The sequence below is a fragment of the Thamnophis elegans genome, chromosome 1 (assembly GCF_009769535.1).
Source record: "Thamnophis elegans isolate rThaEle1 chromosome 1, rThaEle1.pri, whole genome shotgun sequence".
Taxonomy (NCBI): domain Eukaryota; kingdom Metazoa; phylum Chordata; class Lepidosauria; order Squamata; family Colubridae; genus Thamnophis; species Thamnophis elegans.
Genome location: NC_045541.1, coordinates 151980707 through 152006940, shown reverse-complemented (window position 1 = coordinate 152006940; position 26234 = coordinate 151980707).

Sequence of the window (26234 nt, the reverse complement as noted above, 5' to 3'; positions counted from 1 at the left end):
AGGCCTTCCGCACGGCCCTCAAGATCTGGCTATCCCGTCAGGCCTGGGGATAGGACTTTACTCTCTCCCCGCCCGAATGCTGAGTGAATGTTGTGTTAATTATTTTTTACTCACATTTTCTTTTATGTCTTGTCTTGCACTCCCCCCCTCATTATTGTAAGCCGCCCTGAGTCCCCTCAGGGAAAAGGGCGGCCTATAAGTGTTCAATAAAACTCTAAAACTCTAAAATAAATATTGGTATGCTGAAATTATTTTGCCAAAGCAAAAAGATGCTGGTGCCTTAAAGACTACCATGATAAGCAGACAACTGGGAAGCATATACTGTAAATAGGGCAATCCCAAAATATCTATTGTTCAATAGTGACTGGATTCAAGAAAGACTAGAGCAGGGGTGTCAAACTTGCATCCTCATGTTGTCATCACATGACATATCACGGCTTTCCCCCCATTTGGTAAACCAGGGGTGGGTGTGGCCAGCGCATGATGCATCCGACCCACGGGCTCTGAGTTTGACACCCCTGGATTAGAGTAATCTGCATTTTATTTTAGTTGTAGCCATGTACAGCTTTATTTTGTTTACCCTTCCACCCTTTAAAACCATTAACATCTTCAAGTTTTGTAAAAGAACAAAAGGACCCTGAGTTCCCAAATTCCTAAATTTGGCACAAAAGAAAGTGAAATCTGTTTACACCAATGTATGTGCAAATCTACATACATTTAGAGTCTCAACATATAAAAAAATGTTGAGACTCTAGAAAGAGGGCAGAAAAGAGCAACAAAGATGATTAGGGGGCTGGAGGCTAAAATGAAGAACGGTTGCAGGAATTGGGTTTGTCTAGTCTAGTGAAAAGAAAGACTGAGGCAAAATTATAGCAATGTTTCAATATTTGAGGGGCTGCAACAAAGAAGAGGGGGTCAACCTATTTTAAAAGCAGCAGAAGGCAAGGCAATAAACAATGGATGGGACTAATCAAGGAGAAAAGCAACATAGAACTAAGACAAATTTCCTGACAGTTAGAACAATTGCCTCCAGAAGTTGTGCATGCTGCAACAATGGAGGTTTTTAAAAAGAGATTGGACAACCATTTGTCTGAAACAGTACAGGGTCTCCTACTTTGAGGACTAGAAAACCTCAAGCTACTGCTGTTGTAAATTTATAATTTTTGTAATTTATCCAATTTTTCTAACTCTATATTATGGCCAAAATTTCTTCCCCTGCTAATCATTGTCACTTTTACCATCTCTTCCTCCATTTTATATCTTAAAAGAAAATTATATAATCTAGTAATCATTTTTCCTCCCATTCCTAATAATATTTTATCTAATTCCATTTGTTTCTCGTGCATTCCATATTGTTCCCAATCTTTTTTGAATTTTTTTTAAAATTTGTAAATAGGGACAGTCCTTGTATTTATTCCTTGTATTTTCAGATCTTGTACTGATTTTAGTTCTCCTTTTTCATGTAAGAGTTCTGCATAAGTTAACATTTTGCTGAGATCTATAGTATTTGGATATGTCATTGCCTCCATCATTGATAATCAGATTGGAATTTTCACGTAATGGTTTTTAAATTTTTTCCCCAGACCTTAAACAGGGCATCCCTTACTATGTGTCTCTGGAAGTAGGAATGAAATTTATTCTTTCCCTCCCAGAGGAAGCCATGCCAACCTAGTTGGAGATCATGGCCTTCTAGCATAAGAATTCTTTTATCTTTTAGTTGAATCCAGTCCTTGAGCCATGTCAGGGCTGCTGCCTGATAGTAAAGCTCCCAGTCTGGGAGGTCAAAGCCCTCTTTGTTTCTACTATCTTGTAGAAGTTAGTATTTAATACGCATTTTTCCCCCTGACCAGATAAATTTGGATACCATTTATTTAGTTGTTTGGAAAAAAAATTCTCTAATTTAATTGGTATTTTTTGGAAAAGATAAAGTAGTTTGGGTAATACATTCATTTTAATTGTTGAGATTCTGCCAATTAGTGATATCTGTAGTTTAGTCCAATTATCCAAATCTTTTTGTATTTGTCGTAGCAATTTATTGTAATTATCTTCTTTTATTGTAATACATTTTGCCAATAACCATATTCCCAAATATTTAATTTTCTCGGCCCTCAAAGTTCCCAGTTTCTCCTCCAGTTCTTCATTTTGTCTTTCGGTTAAATTCTTAGTTAATATTTTAATTTTCTCTTTATTTACTTTAAGCCCTGCCACTTTACCAAATTGGTTTATATCTTGTAATAATGTTAGTCCAGTTTCTAGGAGTTCCTCTATGATAAATGCTAGATCGTCCGCAAAGACCTGCACTTTGTATTCCTCTGTTCTAATTTTCAATCCCTTTATGCCCTTGTTCTGTCTAATTTGTAACATCAATGTCTCTATTGAGAGGATGAATAACAGGGGGGATAGAGGGCATCCCTGTCTTACCCCTCTGGTTATTCGGAAACTTTCTGTTGCTACCCCATTTAGTATTATTTTTGATCATCTGAATTGCTGGAAACCAAATGTGGTGGTCCTACCAATTTTTAAATAATTGCCTTTATGTTTTTAATGTAGTGGTTATGAGTTCCATACATAATTTCTCCCCCCCCTTCAATTTACAACCACTTACAGGGTCACATATGACATCACTGTCTTTTACAAAAAAGCAATAAAAGCCAGGGATCTGTTGTTGGGGAGGGGGGGGGACCTATTCTCATGAAAATCCCAGTAATTATTACTTCTGTGGCTGTGTCCTTCATTTCCATTAAAACTGCCTGTAAAAAAAATCCCTCAAGAATATGAATAGCTTATATAGCTTTGTGGGAAGACCAGTGGTCTAATTAGTACATGTTTGTACACCATGTTGTGCTGAATTCCATGCTGATTGGCTTCCAGTATTTATCCACAGGCAATGTGAGATGTTAACGAAGTGAGCATTTGGCCCCTTGTTGAATAAAATGCATTACATACCGGTTAGTGCACAACTGATTTACTGTACAATTCAGGTTTTATATTTTGCTTTTCCCTTTGCTGACTTCATGTTTTATTACCTACATTTATGGAAACTCAGATTCTGATTCAGAGAATTTAGCCGTTACCCATATTTTAGCTCCTTTTGCCCCCATTTTTAGTTGTCTAAAAGAAACAACATTGCTTCTTTCACTTAAAGAGTGGCCAACCCTCTATTTCTTCATGGAGTGTTGGCCAGACTCTGACTGATTTTAAGTGGCTGAATAATGTAATTTTGCTTAATACGTGCTCAGAAAAATGTGTCTGCTTTCTGAGACTTATCTCACAGTTCATAATGCTGGTTCATGCAGATCGAAAGTGCCATGAATATAGGCATTATTACTACATTGCTACCTGATAATTTAAATTCTTCTCACATATCTTTCACCATCCCAATAGCACAATTTATGGGAGAACACTACTTCAAAATTTACTCATGCATCATCCAGTGCATATTCTCAGGGACGAGGAAGATTTTTTTTTTTTTAAATCAGGAAGGTTGGTAGCTATCCTATAACATACTTGCAAAAAATAATCAGGAAGACGGATGGTTCTAAGTAATAATAAAAATGCTCACTAGATAAATGTCTGCTTGGTTAAGTAACCTAGTGATGCAGTTTATAACCATTGATGATGGAGTAATCAAGACTGTAATACTATTTTTTTATAAGTACCTAGCAAATATACAAATTTCATTTATTCCGTCATATAATTTTTCAACACTTGTACAACAGAAGTGCAAAATAAAATAAAGTGTACCTTTTGTGTGTGTGTGTGTGTGTGTGTTACAGGAAAGAAGTAATCAGTAAATACAGAATAATTACAGATGAGAGCAGGACTGTTTCTGAATATATTTGATACTATTGCATTTTTTAAAATGATTTTTAAAAAAAAAATGATATATGCAATGGTAATATGCTGGTGCAGTTTATTCTGTTACACCGAGGTTCTATTATCTCATTTTGCTGAATAGAAGTGATGGTTGATAATATACCTGAAGTAGCACAATCAGTTAAAAATAAGCTATTTAAATGCTTATATAATTATAACATGATTCCTGATGACTAAAGACATAGAAAGGAAAAGCAGAAAGGATCATACAGTCTGCTGCTTCCAGCAACTGCCTCGCTATGTTTTATGGTAAGTTGATCCAACTGTAGGTTGTCAATCAAGAAAAGAGATGCTGAGCTTTCTTACAACACTGCAGCTCCATTGTATAGGTAGAATATTGGCTGGTGCAACTTGATAGTATAGAAAAAAATATACTCATCACTTTACATTGATTGAGGAACAGATGAATATAAGGTTTAGATTCATATGTCAGGCAGGGCTGAGTTTTTGCACAATATGAATAAAAGTGAATAGGTTCTATGATTTTCTGACAGACATGCTTTATTTTAATATACTTAGTTTGGATACATTGTTTGTATCAGTAAAGTAAAACTCCTTAATGTAATGGGGAGAAATGCAGGAGAAAACTATTTTGTGTATTAATTCAAAGGCCATATGCCTTGGGGCAATAATGGTATTTGATGGTATCGAAGCATATGGCCTGATTTTATCAAAGATGCCATTAATGAATGGTATTATCATAGTGCAATAATGCCAGGAATGCAGAAATCTAAATACAAGTTATGCAGAAAACAAACCAATTGCAGAGGCTTCAAGACTGTTGTTGTTTCAAGATTGGTGTTGTTTTTCTCTTTTTGCAAGGAAATGCCAGGTATGATTCAAACAGGCACAGTAAATACAAGCACTTCATAAATGGGCATTTCTCAAAAGTACCACCTGCATCAATTTATATTACAACCCATAGCCCAATATAGTACAGAATAATTCTAGGTTAACCAGCATAGATTTGAGAATCTTGCTTTGGTTTATCAAACTTGGTTTATCAAACAAGGAGCTATGGAAAATTCATTGTGAATTTCCTTAATGCCTTGTATCACATAATCCGCATGTGCGGCAATATTGAAAGAAGGTAGCGATAGGTATGGTGTTCAAGAAACCAAGATGTTAGAAAGCAAGTTTAACAATACCGTCACGTATTGATGAAATAAGTACTCCCGAGTATGTCCATAAGCAGGAGGATTCCTTATGGCAGTGTTTTTCAAACTTGGGAACTTTAAGATGTGTGAACTCCCAGAATTCCCCAGCCAGCTACCCCCATTAATGGGTGACACCTCAAGTTCTAGATGAATCAACTGGGTTTATAGGTAAGACTACTAAGTTCATGGAGATTTTGGACTTTTTTTGCATGCAACCTTTTAGCAATCGCACTGAGATGAACTGAATAGACAATTAGACCTTCAGCTTACTATAATCATCCACCACTTGTCCAAATTTTTTCAGATTAGAAATGGCAGTCCTCGTCCACCTGTCTTATTAAGTAGAATAAGATTTGAAAACATTGCTTCTCATTACGCTAACCAGCAGTTAAAGATGATTATCTTTGCATCTCTTTTCCAGGAGCCCCAGTTTGTCTGTCCTCCAGTCTTTCTCAAAAATATACTGTATTTTTTGGCATATAAGACACATCTTTTTCCCTCTAAAAAGAGGCTGAAAACCTGGGTGCGTCTTATACATTGAATACAGCATATTTTTGCCTCCAGAGACCCCGCCTCTTCACCAAAATGGCCACGCATAGCCTTTAGAAGGCTTTCAGAGTGCTCCTGGGGGCTGGCGAGGGCAGAAATGAGCAAAAAATGGGCCAATTTTGCTCAATATTGCCCCCCACCCCCCAGGAGCACTCTATAAGCCACCTAAAGGCTATTCATGTTCCTTTTTTGACAAAAAATGGGCCCGCTTTTGTGAAAAAGGGCTGTTTTGGGGGAGGTCTGTAGAGTGCAAAAACTGTTTTTTTAAAATTTGCCTCTTCAAAATCTTGGTGCGTCTTATACTCTGAAAAATATGGTACTTTCCAGATTTACTTTTCAGAATGTCCTATGTCTATCATGGCTGCAAATGTCAAGATTAATCTCATCAGACACTGTATAATGTTAGGTCTACTACCCCAACTTTCAGGAAGGTCTTTATGAAATATCTAATGAACTTTATCCATCAGAATCATTTTTATTCTTTCACCAGCTAAGGAACACCATGTGTGGACCTTCTGTGTTGACTCTGTATCACATTTTAAATCCAGTAAAAAGAGAAACATTTATCTGTGCCTCCATCCTAAATTACCCTTTAGGTGAAAGATGTATGATGCTAACCAGAAGCAAGCCCAAGATCTCACCACAGGTATGCCTTTCAGAACTGCCTGAGACGAGTCGGAACAAAGTTCTTAGTGCTGCCCAGCTTGCCTGTTCTTGAAAAGTCTCACGGCAAATGAATCGAAATCTTCTGGTAGGAGCATGTAGGGTCTTTCTTTGCTCTGATTTCTGCATAAATGCTTAATTAAAATTGATTTGTAATGACACTCGGGTGAAGGGCACGGTTTCCTTCTCATGCACCAAATAACATTACTGATGAAACGTCTGCATATTCTATTTTTTTCATCAGGGTAAACCGAGAGCTGATACTTCTCACAACCTGTCTGACCAGGTAGTTCTTATTCACTTGGTGACTCACACGGAGATGCATCAGGGCATAATTTTTGCCCATGTGCACCGAGGCTTGTTTTACATACTTCAGTAAAAAAAAATGACTTTGGATGCATGCGCACAACAAGATAGCCCTGAGCCCTTCCAAAGCAGTTATCTGAGCCTGGGGAGAAATGCTGTTTTAATTACTTCAAGAGGGTGCCTTATTTGCATTCCTGTGCTTTGTGAACTATTCCTCCTGAAGAATTTGCATAGTCTGACAGGATAGATAATTTTTCCTACACATTTTATGCATCCCTCATAATTGAACAAAGTTTTCTGGTTCTTTTTTTTTTTTAGGTAAAACTTCCTGGGATTTCGTTTTCATTTTTTTAAAAAAAATTACTTCTACCATTTTTTCTGCATGCTGATTGCATAGTAGCAGACAGCATGGACCACATTTCTCCATATTAAGTGACTAAAAATAAGGAAGGAGGGGGATTAGAATGTTTTGAGTTTTGCTCTAGTGAAATATGCAATATTCCAGTTGATTTGGCATTTGTTCTGTAACTGAAGCTAACTTGGAATCATTTAACAGAAAATTCTGGGTAAATCTGTTTTGTTCCAAGCTCAAAAAATATTTTTTTTACATGCATACTTTCCAATTCTTCTTTCCATCTTAACTAATCATAATGGGCCTCCACCCAGGGATGTCTGCATGGGAAGTTAGCAATGTCAAAATGGCAAGTGTGCCTTTTTACCTGCCACCAGGAGCTGTGGTGACACAGTGGTTAACTCTTCCAACCGCCAGGAGTTCAATCCTGATAGGCTCAAAGTTGACTTAGCCTTCCATCTTTTTGAGGTCAGTAAAATGAGGATACAGACTGTTGGGGCCAATATGCTGACTCTTTAAACCACATAGTGCCATGAAGCTGTATAAAAGTCTAAGTGCTATTGCAATTACTCACTACATAATTTCACTCAAGGATTTGGGGTCTACTATGGCTCTTATATCATGCATTTATGACTTAAATTAACATTTTAAGAAATCATTCCCTCCACCCTCCAAAGATAGTATATGTACAAAAGATGGCCAAATTTTTTCCAGGGGCATGCAACAAAAGTAGGGACTTGGTGTAGCTATCAAATAAAGAATAAAAAATGGAAAGAGTTCCAAGATTTCATGTAATGGTAGCCACAATAGTGGAAACAGCATGGTATCAACATGCCTTTTATACAGTGCATTTAGATCAGTAATGTTGAAAAGTTAAAGGGAAGAATTAGGATCTGAAGCTCCAGGATCTGTTCTCTTTTCCATCTCATTTGCAAAAATGGCTTTTTAGCCAATTCAGGTAGCTGTCCTAGTTGTTGTCTAAGGCTCTAAGTTAGGAATGCTAGTTATGATTTTAGTAGTAAGTCTGGAAAGAGTCAGCGGAAGAGTGAAATTTTATGGAAGAGAGAAGATTCTCAACAAGGAGCATAGAATAATTCTGCAGATGTATTTCAGAAATTGATTTCATGGTGTCCTATGAACTGAATCCCACGTATATTTCCTCCAAATCAAAATGTGGTACTTTTTAGCTTTCATCTTTTCTAGGAAGTGCTTGAAAGTAGAAATCTCTCTGATTTGTTGGGATTACAAATGCTGCCTATCCATGATATCTGGATTGCAAAGTCTGTATGACCACTAGATATCAGCCATGAGATACAGAAAATTCTCTTTGTTGTCTCTGTCATTGTTGGATTTCTCCAACAAAGGGGATAGTATGCCTAATCAGTGATCATAATATGTGCAGAATCTGTTTAAGAGTCAGAACTTTCTATAATCTTTTGCTTCAAAGAAGTTAAGATGTACCATGCCTTCTGGCCGTATATGAACTCATGAAAACTCTTAAGACATACAAAAAATAGGCCTGTTTCATTTTCCTCATTTAATCTCTTAAACACATTTGCAGGCTTAAAATATTCTGAGCAATTCTTGATTGTTGAGTTCCTATCATCAAGTTTGAAAAGCAATTATTTGAATCAGCTTTAAAAGAAAACTTTAAAACGGTATCTGTAAGATAATATGCTTGGAAACTTATATTACAAATAGGAAGAGTCAATTTGAAATATTAATTGATAAGATTTATGACTTCCAAAATGATAAAGAAGCCTGGTGTAATTCAGACACAATTTAATTCTGGCCATTGGGGATGTGGGATTTTAATGAAAGGATGTTAATTAGTAAATTGCTATCTGTGAAATGGTGGATGAGCCTTTATTCATGGATCATTTATATGCATTTTGCCCTGCCACCATAGTGCCAAAAATCCCTTATGGAAAAGCAGTTATAGGCCTGGGTTTCTCTCCCATGCCCCCCTGCTATATTCTTGCCAAATGTTGCTCAATTTAAAAAAAATGTTTTCCAAATTATATTTATTTATGTAAGCAGAATCTCCTATATTAATCCTTGCACACAATCATATTTTAAATATAATTTTCTGGTTATCTTAAATGCAAGGATTAAGAAAGTTGCTTCTCCTGCACTTCCAGCATTTATCCTATCTCATCAGATTTGCCAGGAGTAAGTAAACTTCAGGGATTGGCCTGATTAACAGCTCCTTATTGTACTCACAAATGGGAAATGCAGAAGCTGAACAAGGTTACGTTCCATTAAGTTTCCCCATTTTTTTGGTCATGCTAGATATTATAGGTATGTTAATGCTTCCATTTGAGAGACTGCCTTTTATATTTTGAATCTCTTCACATGTTAAGATCTCCAGAGGAATCCTTATGATGAGTCCCCCAATTGCCGAAGTCCATCTGTTGTCTATGCAACAAGCAGCCTTCATTCTCCACCACACACAGGCTATGCAATGCATTCTCTTAACATTTCTGTTTGGTTTCCCAATTTTGTCTCCTTTTAGAATGTTTGTAAAGACATATTTCTTTAGTGAAGACTTTTAAGATCAGAAATGTAAACCATTATTTTAAAATCTTACTTGTATTCTTAATTTCTATGTAAGTGATAAACCTTCTTTGAAAATTCATTCAAACAGAAAGGCAATATATATATTGTACATCAAGTAAATCATATCTAATAAATGCACACTAGTATAGAGATCATAGCATTCTATAGTTCCCTGTCCTTTTAAAGCTCCACTCTCTATTGCTTTTAAAGAAAAAAATGAAAAAAATGAAACCGATCAGATTATTGGAGTGGGTAAATTTCTGGAACTAATATCTTGAATGTGGGATGTTGACAGAATATGCTAAGGATCCTGTTGAAAATAGTTATGGAATATCCACTCCCATTAGATCTTTAAGAAAATTAAGAGCATTAAGAAGAAAGGTATAGATTTAGATTTCTACTATTTTTTTCATTATGAAAATCCTGTGCATGCTCAAAGCGATGTAAGACTGCAAGGAAATTCACTTTTCTTTTGTTTTCTTCATGGAATGATTATCTAAGGGTAAAGAAAAACAAAAAGATCTAAATACCTGATCATCCATTCCCCACTATCTTGTCAGTGCTGAAGAAGCTTCTTGGATGAGAAGCGAAATATCTTCAAAAAGAAAAAAAACCGCTTAATGTTCTTTGGAGGAAAGCTTCATTGGTATAATGTTATTCAAGTTATTCAAGCAGCAGTGGCCAGAATGCTTTGCCGCCCCCCCCCACCCCGCCCCAGTCTGTTAAAAAGATGAAGGATTATTGAGAAAGGGAATCTTGCAGTCTTGAATAGTATCAGGTGTACACTGCAGTTTACATAGATTTCTGTGTTAAAATGGGAAGAAACCATGCTGAACTAATGTCACTGAAATATGGATTATGATTGGAAGAAACTCTGGGAAGGATGAAAAAGGCAGGAGAGAGGATTGGATGTCATGGGGTTTTGGGGATTGAATAATGCTCTCTTATAGTTTAAATAGTTCAAAATGTGATTGGGAAAGAGTAAACGCTGAAACATATGACATTGTTTAGTAACAACTTTATTTGGGATAAATACAATTTGGACATCTGCATATATTTCATTGATCTGCCTAGGGAAGATTGTAAATGGATCCATTATGGAAAATTCAACAATCCAAATTTTCAGTTCACATCCATCAGAATTCCATTTGCCATTTGTAACCTGCTTCTGGCCAGAATATAATCAGTTTGCTGATTTCCTTATAATTTCTTTTATATTTGATATTGCTGCTGAGCGAGTCTAGCTCAATTAAAGGTAAGGTCTTGAATGCATCAAATAAAAAAATAACTTTCACTAAATCTCTTTGGTTAATAATGTGATTTTAATTCTGAAGGATTGCTTGAGTCTGCTTTATAAGCATAATGTGAACGTTCCCCTGGAGTCACAAAAAATTAGCTTTGCATATCCCATATCTATTTAACACTATGTACATTCCTTGACTCTTTATAATTTATTCTGGTGTGGCATGCATGAGAACTTAATTGGAAAAATAATGTAATATTGGAATCAACGATATGAAAAATCTGTTTTTCTCTATTTGAATAATATTACCATACATTTTAAGCAGAGTGGATTTTCAAAAATTATATAGGTATAAGAGATGGCTGATGCAAAAAAAAAGTACATCCAGGAGAACCTTTGAAGTCAAACATTTCCTTTGTTGAATGTTTCAGAGATGAGTTTTTATATTCATTTTGGAAAATTCTGTTAACTTAAAGCTAGCAATGTAAATTAGTGCCAATGCTAATGCATGTAGCTTTCTGGTTTTACTAAAATGCCCTTCAGTTTTTGTAATTATAATCACATTTCTATTCTTGCAATTTAGTGGCCACAACATCTAAAGCTCTTCTATATTCACAAACTTGTTTTCCCCCCAGGCTTAAGTCCATCTTTGCCATTGTTTCCTATCTTTATTCCTCACAAAGAGGTCTGAGGCAACTATAATTATTTTCTCTTGGCTTCAAAACACTGAAAACACAGAGAAAGCACCACTAGCCAATCAAAGTCCATGTATGTGGCTTCCATTTCCCCAATAGGAGACTGCAAATAACTTTACCCAGTCCATATCCATTTCCTGACCACCAACCTGCAACAGTAAAAATCCAAATAAAAGGTAAATAAATAGCTACCACTTCCTCCTCTTTGTTTTTCAATACATAAATTTGTGTGTGTTTTTCTGACTGTTTCCAAAACATCAACCACAAGAGATGTTACTATGATAGGGAGCTTAGGCAAGAAAAATTCGGATGTAAAAAACCAAACCAAACCAAAAGCATTTAAGTCTTTCCAAGACTTCCTAATCACTTTGCTGCCAATCCTCCATTGCATTTAAAAGACCTTCTGATTCATTAATGCTCTCCTGTTAGTGATTTTGCAACCATCAGTTTTTCCTAATAGCTATGACCATGGTTACATGTTGCTACCACGACTGAATTGAGAGGGGAGAAGATAATTTCTTCATATTTCTTAGTGGGAGAGATACACTCCAAGAGCAGCTTGCTGAACCTCTATGGTGACAGGAGGGTACAATAATGGTTGGCTTCGGTACAGAGGTGGGATCCTACCAGTTCGCACCAGTTCGGTAGAACCGGTTTGTCAAAGCTACCGAACCAGTTAGAAGAGGTTCCACCAGAAAACAAGCCACACCTACAGATGAGGCTCAAATTTTTTTTGAAACCAACCACATACACACACACACACACACACAGAGAGAGAGAGAGAGAGAGAGAGAGAGAGACTCACACAGAGAAAGAGAAAGAGAAAGGAAGAAAGAAAAAAAGAAAAAAGAAAGAAAAAGTGAGAGAGATTAAAGAAAAAAGGAAAAAGGGACAGAGAGACAAAAGGAAGGAAAGAGAGAGAGAGAGAGAAAGAAAGAAAGAAAGAAAGAAAACACATGGCTGGCAAGCCACTCCCACCAGGTCACATGGCTGGCAAGCCACTCCCACAAAGTAGGCCACACCCACAGAGTAGGTTCGAAATTTTTTTGAAACCCACCACTGCTTCAGTAGGAACCAGAAGGCAAGAATGGGTGATAAAAAGGACCATCTAGAACAGTGTTTTTCAACCACTGTGCTGCGGCACACTAGTGTGCCGTGACATAGTGTGAGGTGTGCCGTGGGAAAAACACCCGCCGGCATTGCGTCCCAGCTGGCGGGCAGAGGCTGAGTCGGCCGGCCGGCCTCTCCCCAGCTACCTCAGCCGCGCCTGGTGGGGGGCAGGGAGGCGGCGCGCTCCAGGCCACCCCGTGCCCCAGCCGCATCCCCGGGGCCGCAGGAGCCACCAGTTGGGAGGAGCGTCGCGTCACGTCTCGTCGCCGCCCGCCTCCGGGATTGCTAAAAATAGCGGCGGGTGGAAGCAGGGAGGGTCTCAGGCTCCGTTGGAGGGCGGCCCCTCTGTGCTGCGCTGCGCTCGGGGCTGCTCTGGCGGCCGTCAGGCCCCATTGGCCCCTCAGCACTCTTGCCACGCACGCCCCGCTCCCACCCACTCCCCCCCGCCAATGCGGGGCCCTGGTCCCGGCACCCATTGGATTGGGCCCGGGGGCTTCCTCCTTGCGGGAAAGTGGCGGCGACTTTCTCTCGCTCGGTAACTCTGCCCCCCCCCCGCCGGAAGGAGGAGAACTGGGGAAGCGGAGCGCGGGGTCACTGCCGCTCGTGGCCGCGGAAGCTCGCGCGGTGGCAGCTTCAGCCTCCTCCGTTCAGCCTTCTGGCCTACAGGAACTCTGCGGGGCGAAATGCGGGGAGTCCCCCCCGCAGGCCTGACTCTGAGGGCCTTCCGGCGCAGCCAAGGCTCGATGCGCTGCTGGCAGCACAGGGACGAAGCAGGGACAGGATTAACCTTCTGGGAGAAAAGCCACCTGGCTCCTTGCAATTCCTTCTCAAAGGCCTCCTTCCAGGCTCTCATCAGACCCAAAATATGATTCAGACAGGAAATGAGGAGTCGTTGGAAAAGTTGACTTGGTGATCTGGGTTGGAGTCCAGAGGAGAAACAGCAAGAAGGAATTAACTAGAAAATGGGCGGGGGGGGAACAGAGCTGTGGGGGACTAGTGCTCACAGAGCCCCCAACTCTCCCCTGAGGCTCTGCTGCCTTCGGTGAGAGATCTGGCCCTCTGGAGCCTTCAAGCGTTCCTTCCCTGCCCTTCTTTCTTAACAACCAACCTGCATTTCCTTTACAACGGCAGTTGGGACCGTCACTAAGCAGCACCTGCCTGTGACATTGCACTTCCTGACTACATCATGGATGCCTTGCAATTCTGGTCCCAAATGCCATTGTAAATGGAGCCCCTCCTGCCCTACTGGAGGCCAAGAGCTTGGGTGGAAGGGGATGCTGGGCAGGGGTCTGAGCTGGGCCTGCATACAGAGGCCAAGAGACCCTCCCAGCCAGCCCCTGCCCCCAGGCTGCACTTGCTCCCGCCAGTCGGGCCCAGAGACAGGCAGGGCCCACTCGGCCAGGGATGCAGCTGCAGCTTCTGCCGCTTTCTTTGAAAACAGAGATTGACAAGGAAGTTCCCCCTCTGAGACCATGGGAGTTAGGATCCCACCTCCACAGCCAGCCACAGGAAAGGCTCTTCAGGGGGTCCACTGAGAACCCAAGCCCAGGACTGCTTTCTTTTACGCACACCACACACACACACACACACACACACACACACACACACAAGCAGACAGTTCACCAGACCAAGAATCAGCCCCTGCTGCTGGGCAAGAGCAGAGGTCAGCTGGGGCCGCATAAGCAAACGATGGCTGGACAGAGTCTTGCTTCCCAACCTTGGTTGACTGAAATAACACACACACACACACACCACTGAGCTGGCCTTCCACTGTGGCCTGACAGGGAGGCTCCTTACTCAGTGTTGACCAGGGTGCACCATTTTCTAATGGTGGTGTGCCTCGTGATTTTTTTCATGAAAAAAGTGTGCCTTTGCACAAAAAAGGTTGAAAAACACTGATCTAGAAGGTTTGCAAAGGAATTCAGAGGAAAAGAATAACTTTGTTGCAGTTCCCAAACACCAGTGCTAGAGTCAAAAATGGCTTGGCCCCCAAAAGCAGAGTGCAAAAACTCCAAGTCCCCAAAATTCTAAGTGAAAAGACATCCCAAGCTTTGTGTTTGTAGTTCTAGATCAGGGCTGTCAAACTTGATTTTATTGATGGCCACATCAGGGTTGTGTTTGAACTCAGGGAGATGAGGAGCATGGCCATGCAAGCATGGCCAGCTCAATGTCACTCATTGAGGCTCCATTTTCTGTTGTAATGGCCCGCCTGGCTACGATGCCTCTTGCGGCCCTTTGCCATTGAAAGCGAACCTCAGGAGATCTCGCACAGCCTCCCCAAGGTCCGTTTTCGCTGGCAGGGGCACCATGGGCCAGTCCTTTGCTGTTTCCAGGGCGGGCCTGTGAGCCAAATCTAAGCACCCTTTGGTTTGGATGCGGGCAATGGGCCTTGAGTTTGACACCCCTGTTCTAGATGTTCTAACGTCCAATTGTGGTATACTGTTCTGCTTTCTTTCAATGTATACATGATATAAGGCTGAATTTAGATGCCTCTAGGGAACAGTTAAACATATTGAAGTCTTAGCATTTCATAATCCTCTGGTGCAGTCTTTTTCAAAAGGTCTCTTGTGTCATTCAGCATGGTAATTTGCACAATGTTCCTTGTAGAATTAATGATGTCCTTAGGCCAGTGGGTAAATGAGGAGTATGTTATCATTCCAGTTGTTTTATGTAGTTACAGACCAAGGTTGATCAACTGAATTCAGTCTTTGGCTATGCATGTTCCAGATTTTAATGTCTAGCATCGTTGTTTAATTTGCAATATCTTCAATTAAACTTGAGAAATAGCAAAAATGATTCAAAACCCTGGCTGAAATAGTTTGCTCAAAGTCTCATTAAATACACCTTCACATATTTAAATGTTGGACTGATAATCTGCCACTTAATCATTAGTACATGAAAATTGGGTTCTGCTCCTTTCCTCCTCATCTTTTAATTTTAATTATAATCTGTATCTTTATTATGATTTTATTCTGACTTGATACATTTGTCTATTTATTTGTTATTTTATTTTGATGTAAGCCTCCCAGAGTTGCCATGCAGCAAGCTGTGCAGCAAAAAAACTTAATAAATGAATAAAATATAACACTAAGGTAAGTAAATATCAATAGCACAGTTTATAGAGTCAGCATATTGTTAAAACTGTTAATATATATAGTCATTGATGCCTAGCGAAACCAGTACCAGTTTTCAAGTATCTGAAGCTAAATCAAATAATGTCTATGTCTATGATCCATTAGACTAACATTTGTTTTTCTATAGAAAGTAGTATATAGGGAATATAGTATATGAATATTATATTAGCACTAAGTTATGAGAAAAAATAATCACATCACCACAATTATTTAACAAAATTTAGCACAATGCACAACTATTTTTTAATGTGGAGGTGCTTTAAACAAGTAAATACCATTTTAATTGCTTATTTTATTTATTTCTTGATTATAGATGCTTTTATGCTGCTTCAGTTATCCCAAATCTAAATGGCTCAAGGCAAAGATATAATATATCACAAAAATCCTAAGAAAAATGTATACAGTATGTCTTTGACATTCTTTTAGAGATTCTTCAGTTACAACAGCACTGAAAAAGTGACTTATCACCAGTTCTCAAACTTACAACCATTGCAACAGTCTCATGGTTACATGATTAAAATTTGGACGCTTGACAACAGGCCTGTATTGATGATGGTTTTAGTCTGCTGAGGTCATGTGATCACCATGCAACCTTCCCACCTGGTGTTTGACAAGCAAAGTCAATGACGGAAACCAGGGGTGGATTCTGGCTTCTGTTACTGCCTGTTCACTCAGGGATGCACTTCATGTTCTTTTGATACACGTGCATGTGCAATAGTAAAAAATTGCACGCACAGAAGCAAAAAACAAGATGGTAGCGCCTATGATATCGCTGATAGAACTGGTTCAGAGGCATTGCTGACCAAATTACTACCTATTCAGCCAAACCATTCTGAACCGGTAGAAACCCATCTCTGGCAGAAACTGGATTTGTTTAAGGACTGTTAGTCCTTAACTCAGTGATTCACGAGGTGGCGCAGTGGTTAGGGTACAGTACTGCAGGCCACTTCAGTTGACTGTTATCTGCAGTTCAGCGGTTCTAATCTCACCGGCTCAAGGTTGACTCAGCCTTCCATCATTCCGAGGTGGGTGAAATGAGGACCTGGATTGTTGTTGGGGGTGATATGCTGACTTTGTAAACTGCTTAGAGAGCTGAAAGCCCTATGAAGTGGTATATAAGTCTAACTGCTATTGCTATTGCTATTGCTACTTAACAACTGCAGTGATTCACTTAACAATGATGAGATAAAGAACATGACATCTGGCATGACTCATGTAACAGCTTAGCCATGGAAATTCCAGTCCCAATTGTAAATTAGGGACTGCTGTATTCACAGAATACTAAAATAACAATCCTATTCAAAATCTAAATTATGGTGAATTGCAATACGTTACCTTCTGATGAAGGTAACAGCATCCCATTTTGTTGAATAGCTCTAGGATTTATCATGCATCATAAATGTTTTCAAAGCTCCATATGTCTCAACTGAATAGTGAAAGGTGCCCAACACTTGTTTTTGGAAAACATCTTTGGTACAGACTAGGTTCCTGGACACAAACGTTCAATTCTCTTCAAAGTAGTTTTTGATTTAGGTCTTTGTTGTCAGAGGAAAGTTCAGCTCTGCTTCAGGCTTCAGATTTTAACAGGTTTTATTTTCCAACCAATCTGACACCTTGTTCCCAGCATCCTTCAAGCATGAGTTAGGTTCAAGCTTCATTTGATCCACTGCTTAATAGGCCCTATCTTTGTCTGATGTTCCTTGTTTACAACATCAACAAATGGCTAGACTAGCAGGGCACTGACATCCAAGCCTGAGATTATTTTTGACATGAGCCATTTCCATCCTTTTCAGTGGTTCATAAAACTACCGATAGTAATGTTATTATGTTTGCTGATGCCACCACTCAGGTGAAATATGGTGCATGACTCTATTTTCTATTAGGTACACCAAGCAGAAGACTAGCTTTTGTGCATGCTAGCTAAGAAGGCAATAAAAGGACAAAATCACAGTGTGAGGGACGCTCCTGTAATAATGCTACCAAGTTACAGATATTAGACAAAATATAGGTATTTTGCAAAAGGTAGTGCAAATATACTGCATTTGCAGTACTGTGCACAATTCAGAGAATATGGTAAGAAATCATGTGTCTCTCCAGTCCCAAGGATGCTGTGAATGTTTACTTAGTTTTTGCCCTTCATACGAACAGCCTTCTATTTCTTCCCTCTGATTTCTCTCTGCTGTCCTACACAGCCCCATCTCTCTCTTTCCTTCTTCAACATCCATATATTAGCTAATAAAGCCTTTCCCCCTTCAGAAATCTCAGGTCTCCAATGCTCTTCCTTGGATTAGGAACTGCCACCCCTTCAAAAGACTAATTGACACTTCATGTATGGAAGTTCAGTGAAAGATTGTCTAAAAGTTGGGGAAATCCTGTCAAATCCTGGTTTGATAGCAAAAACAGACATCTCTTAATTGGAAGGCATCAGCCTCATGGGTGAAAATATGGAATAATCAAAAGCTGATGCGCTGGCCAAAAAAGCCAAGATGCTGCCTGTTGATAATATGAAATCTTTTCATAAGAGAAAAGATCAGTATCAGACCAGATGTGTGGCTGCCAGTATAAGCCGTGCTGGTTATTGTGCCGGATACGCTGCTTGTCAAATCACATCACTCTTGCTCTAAACCCAAGCTGACAGATACTGAATCAAATACATCAGCTATTGAATTAAAGTTGTCTCAGAAGAAATCATACCAGGATTAAGTGTAATATATAGGAATATACAAATTGTGACATAAATCTTTAGACTGGTTTTTTTTTTTAAAAAAAAGAGCATTAGTTGAAATTATAGAAAACTAGAGAAATGCCTATCCAAAAGATCAGGTGTATCTGTGTGGTTGAAGACCTATACAATATAAAAATATATACAGGAGGAATAGGTTTACAATATCCCTAGAGATTCATAGAAGACTCCTTAACTAGTTTTAGGGAGATGGACTCTCCCCCCGCCCTTATTACACTATTATTCCCAGTGGCATCCTACATTTTACAATAAGTAAAAAAGTAAAATTGTGTAACAGTGCTGAAATGTGACATTTCTTTTCCTTCCCCTGGTGAATCCAGTGATAAGGGAGGAGAATTTTGGCTGATCTAGCTAGGAGCCATTGGGAAGTCTTAACTTTATGGCTCAGCACCTTTAATCTGTATGATTCATCCTTTGATTAAGATGACTAGTTCCAGAAAAGAGGACATATTTACATATTAATTTGTATAAAGTTAGTTTGCATATTGATTTATGAAACATTCTGAGTCACTTATTCATATACTTTTAATAAAGTGTTACTTTTTTTTATTTTCAATCAGGTACAATTGTATTTTTCCAAAAACAAAATTCTTTATTCTACTTTGGTCTATTCCTAAGAGGCCATCTGAAGATGGACAAGGAGTCCAAGCAAAAAGAGAGAAAAACAGAGGAAACAATGATGGATGTCAATGTTCATTTTGATGCAGGAGATGTTCCTCTTTGGTATGATTCACTACTATTGGACAATGTGGGGGACAAACAGCCAAAGAAGAAAGAGGAATGACAGGAATTAAGTTAAATAGGATTGCAGATACCTTTCTCTTTACACCATTACAGTGATGAACTTCCTCATTATTTTGGTCAACTTCCTTTCACGTTTTGCTTTTATATTGTGCTGGCAATATGTCATTATACTACTATCTTGTGCTACATATCTAGGTTATGTTGACATTGTCTTCATCTCATCTCCAGCCCAGAGAAGAAGCTGGTTGAAGTTTTATTTAGCTGTTGCAGTTTCAAAATAGGATTTCCTGTCTTCTCTCAAAGTGATTATTTTCTGTAATTATGATAGAAGAACCATGGCACAGTGGTTAGAATGCACTATTACAGGTAATTTTGCCAACTGCCAGCAGTTTGATTCTCACCGGCTCAAGGTTGATTTAGCCTTCCATCTTTCCGAGGTCGGTAAAAAGATGACCCTTATAGTTTGGGGTAATATGCTGACTCTGTAAACTGCTTAGAGAGGGCTGTAAAGCACTTATATACACTATTGTATATAAGTCTAAGTGCTATTGCTATTCATTGATCATGTGGTTGCTGATTTGGTTAGGGCCGAGATACAGCCAGCTATTATTGGCCCTTTTTGGCTGCTACAGGGACATCCCCATCCCATCTCTGATCCTCTTCCATGGTTCTTTTGGCTTGGATCCTTGGCTTCCAGGGAGGCATCTATCATATGATGATATATAGTTGCTTTTTTGAAATATTTGTTAGGAGAGTTCTGGACTTCTTATAAGTCCAGTCCTTTTGAAAGAGGATTGTAGTATTCTCTTGAGTATTCTCTTGAGTGAACATTAACTCTGTGCTGCAGATAAGGTTCTTCTAGACTGGAAAAACAGACATGTTCTACTATCCCTGTGTTGTTGGAATTGTCGCCATTGGTGGCTTGACAAATGTTTTGCCAAGAAGGGGTTTCATGTGGCTCCAATTTTTACTGTTTTATTTCTTTAGTGGAATAAGGAGTGTCATTTTATCTATTCAATTCCAGCTCCATGGCTACCTCTGGATCCTGCCAGTTAGCAGAACAGAACAGGACTGCCATTCCAATAATTGTGGATGGAGGTTACTCATTTTGAATAACTTCCCTTCCTGCTTTCCTGCTGGTGGGTGACATATGGTGGGAGGGAAAATGAAGCCAGGCAAATCAACTTTTCTTAAGTTGTCCTGCATTAAGAGCATGGCCAACACTAGTCATAGACCTTGTTACTGAGGCAAAATAAGGTTTGGCAAGCAGGGTATCAAATTTCATGCCAACATATTTTTCTGCTAGCTTGAGGACGATGGATAACACTCAGCATAGCCATCTGGCTGTGCCAATAGACAACTCAGATACAAATATTCAGTGAAATACAAAGAAATAATATCCCTTGTTTCTGCCCTGTTTTTTTTTCTTTTCTATTGCTGTATTTTCTATTAATCAGCTTCTAAAATGCTTCAAAGAGCTATTAAACAAAAAACATTGTAAGGTTAAAATAGCACAACATAAAAAAAAATACTGAAGAGTTGAATAGGCAAGGCAAGGCAAAGCAAGGGAATGCTATGTTTCAGGAAACTCCCTTAGCTGGAATTGGACAACTCTCCATGGCCAACTCTCCATGGCCAACTCTCCACATCCAACTCTCCATGGCCAACTCTTCATGGCCAATGCACCTAAGCAACTTACCACAGCCAACTCGCCAAGGACAACTCACCAAGGGACAATTCAACAATTCAGTTTAATTACGTAAAAGAATTTTAAAAATAATTTATTTTTTTGTCATTCACGTTTCATTTTGTCTTTCCTTTTGCAGCCTTTCTTGATGCTATGCCACCATTTCCTGAATATTTATGTAACTCTTGTCCCATAGAGAGTTGTACCATGGTGAGTTGGCTGTGACAAATTGTCTTATGGTGGGTTGGCTGCGATGAGTTGGTTGTAGTGAGTTGGCTGTGACAAGTTGCTAGGCATTCATAAAGAGAATATCACAGTGAAAACCATGGGCTATGTCATCACATCAACTTAAAACCATGTTATTCTCAATTCACAGAAATCAGGTGTACAAAGTGTATTTTTGGGCAGGGTTGGTCATTAAAGGACCTCTATAGACTGTCCTATTAAGGACAGGCAAGCGAGACAAGCGATGCAAGCAATCTGTCTTAACATTTGGAGGGCTTTGGATGTAAGTCAGGTCATAATTCTATGACAGTTGCCCAAAGCCCACTTATGCATGAAGGCAGAAAGGAAAATATCTACCATTCCTGTAATAACCATGGAAAAATCAGATTGTCAGCTTAATTTTGAAACCTCCTCACAACCTAATGCTTTGGGTACTTCATACCTCCAGACCAACCTTTCACAACTTATCCTAGATTGTTTCTTGAGATGATTTCCCGTTATGCTATCCATGGGCTTAATCAAAGACAATCATTTACAATGTAAATCCCACTTCTAATGTACTTGCATGTGAAGTTGCAATACAAATACTTAAGGGCGGAGCTTTTGTCACAATATTGTGATATCACAGTGGACATTTCATCATTTTGGTATCATCATGGTTAGGAATACCAACTTTCCAATTTTAAAGATTGAACCTGGCACATTTTATTGCACTCTGGCACGATAGAGCAATAAAGCTGGTGCGCGACTTTTTTTCATGCAATTTGAATTCCTGGCTGTCCTAATCATCTTAAAGGCAGTTGTCTCAATCAAAGTCGCTTTAAAGACAAGCTCTGTATGTATATCATTTTACAGTATGGAGTCTGACTATTGAGAAGAAAGTAACTATAAGAATTAGTATATTGAGATTTTAAACAGATTGACAAAACAAGTGAATTACTATCTCTGAAAAAAGTAGCATCCAGGATCCAATCTGGGTCGTTCACCAGGACCAGAGGTTTTGTCTGCCAAGCTTTTGGATTCATGATGGAGCCCATCCTCAGGGAACTTCTCTGTGTGCTTTGGGCTATTCTGTATGTGGAATTTATAAGCGTTTTAGAGGTATTGTAGATTGGGGTGTGTTAATGACTTAATAGCCAGCCATCAACACTCCAGTCTATATCTAAAAATATAACACCATAGCCAAATGGGCTCCAGCATGACTCCGGAAGCTCAGAAGACAAAACCTCTGGCCCTGGTGAACAACTCAGCTTAGATCCTGCAACATTATCCCGGGATATGTATATTCACTCTCATTCAAAAATACTATCATTTCACAGTATAATTAATCACATTTTTGTTTGATTTAGCACTACTATAAATAAAAAGAGAGAGAAGCTTTCAATCTTATTTGTAGTCTGGTGGCAAGAATATATGCAATGGATTGTGATTTCAGAAGATCACAAAAGCCTGTTTGCAAATAAAAATATGGGGTGAAGGGTGAAGAGTTGATGATGAGCCTACAAGAGTTGATGATGCCTCTGTTTGATGGTAGAAATGAGATTCAGTTTAGGTATGTCCCCTTTTAGAAGTATTTTTTAATTGAAATGATTCCTAGGACATTGTTCATTCATGCATTGCCATACAGAAGGTGCTTTAGAACTCACAAGCAAGATATGATCAGTGGTGTCAAACTCAATTTCATTGAGGGCCACATCAGGGTTATGTTTGACCTCAGAGGGCAGGGGGTGGGGATGGCTATGGTGGGCATGGGCAGGTCAACATCCCTCATGTCAGGGGCACCTCTGGTGGCCAAGTGCTAAAGCAGGTTTTCCCCGAGACCCTCTCTCACTCTCATTATCCTTCCTTTTCTTCTTTTTCCTTCCCTCTTCATGGTTTAAGTGGTTTACAGTGTCAGCATCTTGCCCCCAACAATCTGGGCCATTTTATCCACCTTGGTGAACTGCCAAATTGCAGGCAGTTGGCAGTCAGCAGAAGTAGCCTGCAGTACTGCACTCTAACCACTGGGCCATCAGGACTTAATGCACTTATCTACCTACATATTGGACAATATGCTATGCTCCAAGCATCAAAACACTTTAGCTGGAGATGTGCCATGCTGAAAATCCATAATAGAATTTCCTTCTCCTTCAATCCCATGTATAATAATGGGATTATTCCTTATGAAATTTGCTAAATATTTGATGAATAATTCTGATTTCTAACAAGTAATTGTGAGATTGTTTATATAATTTGTCCTACACAATGTTGTCACTATCATGATCATGGCATGGGGCCCAGTTATTTGCATGACAGCCTATGTCCTGCAGCTTGTGCCTGGCCAGTAAGAGCTGACAGAGTGGACATGGCCCAGGTCCTCTCAATCATACCATGTCATCTTTGGGGGCAGGAAGTGTTCCTTCTCTGTTGTGGTGGATGAGGTCCTTGAGATCTGGACAGCTCTCACTGGGATGGCATTCCAAAAAGACTTAGATAGATGTTCTCCCAGGCTAGATGGAATCACCCTATTTGTCATTTTACAGCATTGTATCTGTATTCTCTTTTATATAGTGAACTTCATAGAATCACTCTGGAATCAGGTGGTGTTAAGGTTATTTATTTATTTACTTTTCTAATTCAGATTCTGTGATTTGTCTGATAATTCAGAACATCCTTTCTGATGTTCATATTGACCAAGGGGAGGGAATGATAAAACAGACCGAATATGTACAATAATCATGAGAGATGTTGCCAGCAGATTCCCCTATCACAATTGACAAATTGACTTAAAATATTGAGGTTTCTCTCATTTAAGAGTGAATGAAGAAGTGGGACACATAGATTACATTTTGGAAGCTGAACTTCCTTGTACAATGACATAAAAAAAACCCTACTGACCAGGTCACAAGGCCCATCTATCACGGTGTTTTGTTTCCACATGTAGATGCTAGTGGGAAATGGCTAGTGGCCAGTGTCCAACAAGTAGATACATCAGTGCTACTAATGTGACATGAGTTTAAAAGACCACACAGGTGTATGTCCTTCAGCAACTGGTATTCAGAGGCATAATGCTCTAATATAGAAGTGTTGAGATTATTGTTATCTTGACGTGTCTGTATGTGTGTCTATACTTGTATTTTAATATTGGGTGTTCTTATGCTTGGAATCCTCAGTTAAGATGAATATATTATCTTTTGTTGACTAGGATCACCTGTTTTAATAATAAGGCCTTTCAAGCTAAGCATAGTAACATAAATTTAGTGCTCGGCCAACATATTTAAGCTCTTTAGAAGGATGCTAATCTGTCTAGTGATGCAGAAGCACAAGCAGCTCCTGCTGGGAGTAAATGTTGATGTTATTTGACCCTTAATATCCATGCCCAGATTTGAAATGACATCCAGGATTTTCAGAGAAGAAGGCTTTATATAGTTTTATTTCATTTTTTGCCTGTTCTTCAAAAGCAAAAGAAAGGGAAATTCTACTTCAAAGAGCCAATCCTTTGGAAAGGCTGCTGATTGTGATAACTTTGCCTGATGGAGCTACTGGATTATCTGAAGAATGCCTGATCAATGAGCATATACATTTAATTAATTGATTGATTGATTACTTACTTATTACTTAATTAATTATTTCTCCCTTTTATAAATAGCTCAAGGTGATGTCCAACACACTTTCCTCTTCCTATTTTCCCACAACAACAATCCTGTGAGATGAGGTGAGTTGAGCTGAGAGAGAGTAATTGGCCCAAGGTCACCCATCTAGCGTTCATGGCTAAGGCAGGACTAGAACACATGGCCTCCTAGTTTCTAATTTCCTTCCTTAACCACTAGACCAAACTTTGGAAGTTTGGAAAACGACCTTTCCTGAACTTACTCTGAAATATATAATGCAAGTGTTGGATATAATAATAATAATAATAATAATAATAATAATAATAATAATCAGACGAGAGTACACCAACAGAGTTAGGAAAATTTTGAAATCTAAATTGAATGGTGGAAATACAATCAAGGCCATAAATACCTGGGCAATACCAGTTATAAGATACACAGCTGGCATAGTTAACTGGACACAAGCTGATTTGGACCTTTTGGACCGAAAAACCAGGAAATTAATGACAATGCACTACAGTTTACATCCACGTGGTGATACTGATAGACTATATCTGCCCCGAAAATCAGGTGGCAGAGGATTATTACAAGTGAAGCAAACAGTTGAAGAAGAAAAACATGCACTGGATGATTATTTAAAAGAAAGTCAAGAACATCTATTAATCGAAGTAAAGAACAAAAATCTACTGAAGGCCCAACAGACAAAACAAGAATACAGAAAAGATGTGATAAAATCAAGAATGGAGAGTTGGCAGAACAAAGCACTGCATGGTCAATTTCTGGAAAAAATAAAAGATAAAGTGGACAGTGAACAAACTTGGTTATGGTTAACAACAGGTACATTAAAGAAAGAAACAGAGTCACTAATCCTGGCTGCGCAAGAACAAGCTATCCGCACAAATGCCATTAAGGCCAAAATCGAAAAATCCTCTGATGATGCCAAATGCAGACTTTGCAAAGAAGCTGACGAAACTGTTGATCACATACTCAGCTGCTGTAAAAACATCGCACAGACTGATTATAAATTGCGGCACAATTCAGTAGCACAAATGATCCATTGGAATTTGTGCAAAAATTATAATATTAAAACAGCAACAAACTGGTGGGAACATCAGCCTGAAAAAGTCACAGAAAATCAGATGGTCAAGATCTTGTGGGATTTCCGTATACAAACCGACAAAATACTGGCGCATAATACACCAGACATCACACTGGTTGAGAAAAATAAGGTCACAATCATAGACATCGCAATACCAGGTGATAGCAGGGTCGCCGAGAAGGAACATGAAAAAATCGCAAGATACCAGGACTTAAAAATCGAAATTCAACGACTATGGCACAAACCAGCAGTGGTAATTCCAGTGGTAATTGGCACACTGGGTGCTATTCCAAAAGCACTGGAATTACATTTAAAACAGTTAAAAATTGAAAAAATCACCATCAGTCAAATGCAAAAAGCCGCACTGCTTGGATCTGCACGCATATTACGAAAATACGTTACGACGTCCTAGGCCCCTGGGTGGGGCCCGACTAGTAACCAATGCCAAATCCGGCGAAACAACTGGCCGCTGTGATACAATTGTACAACAACAACAACAACA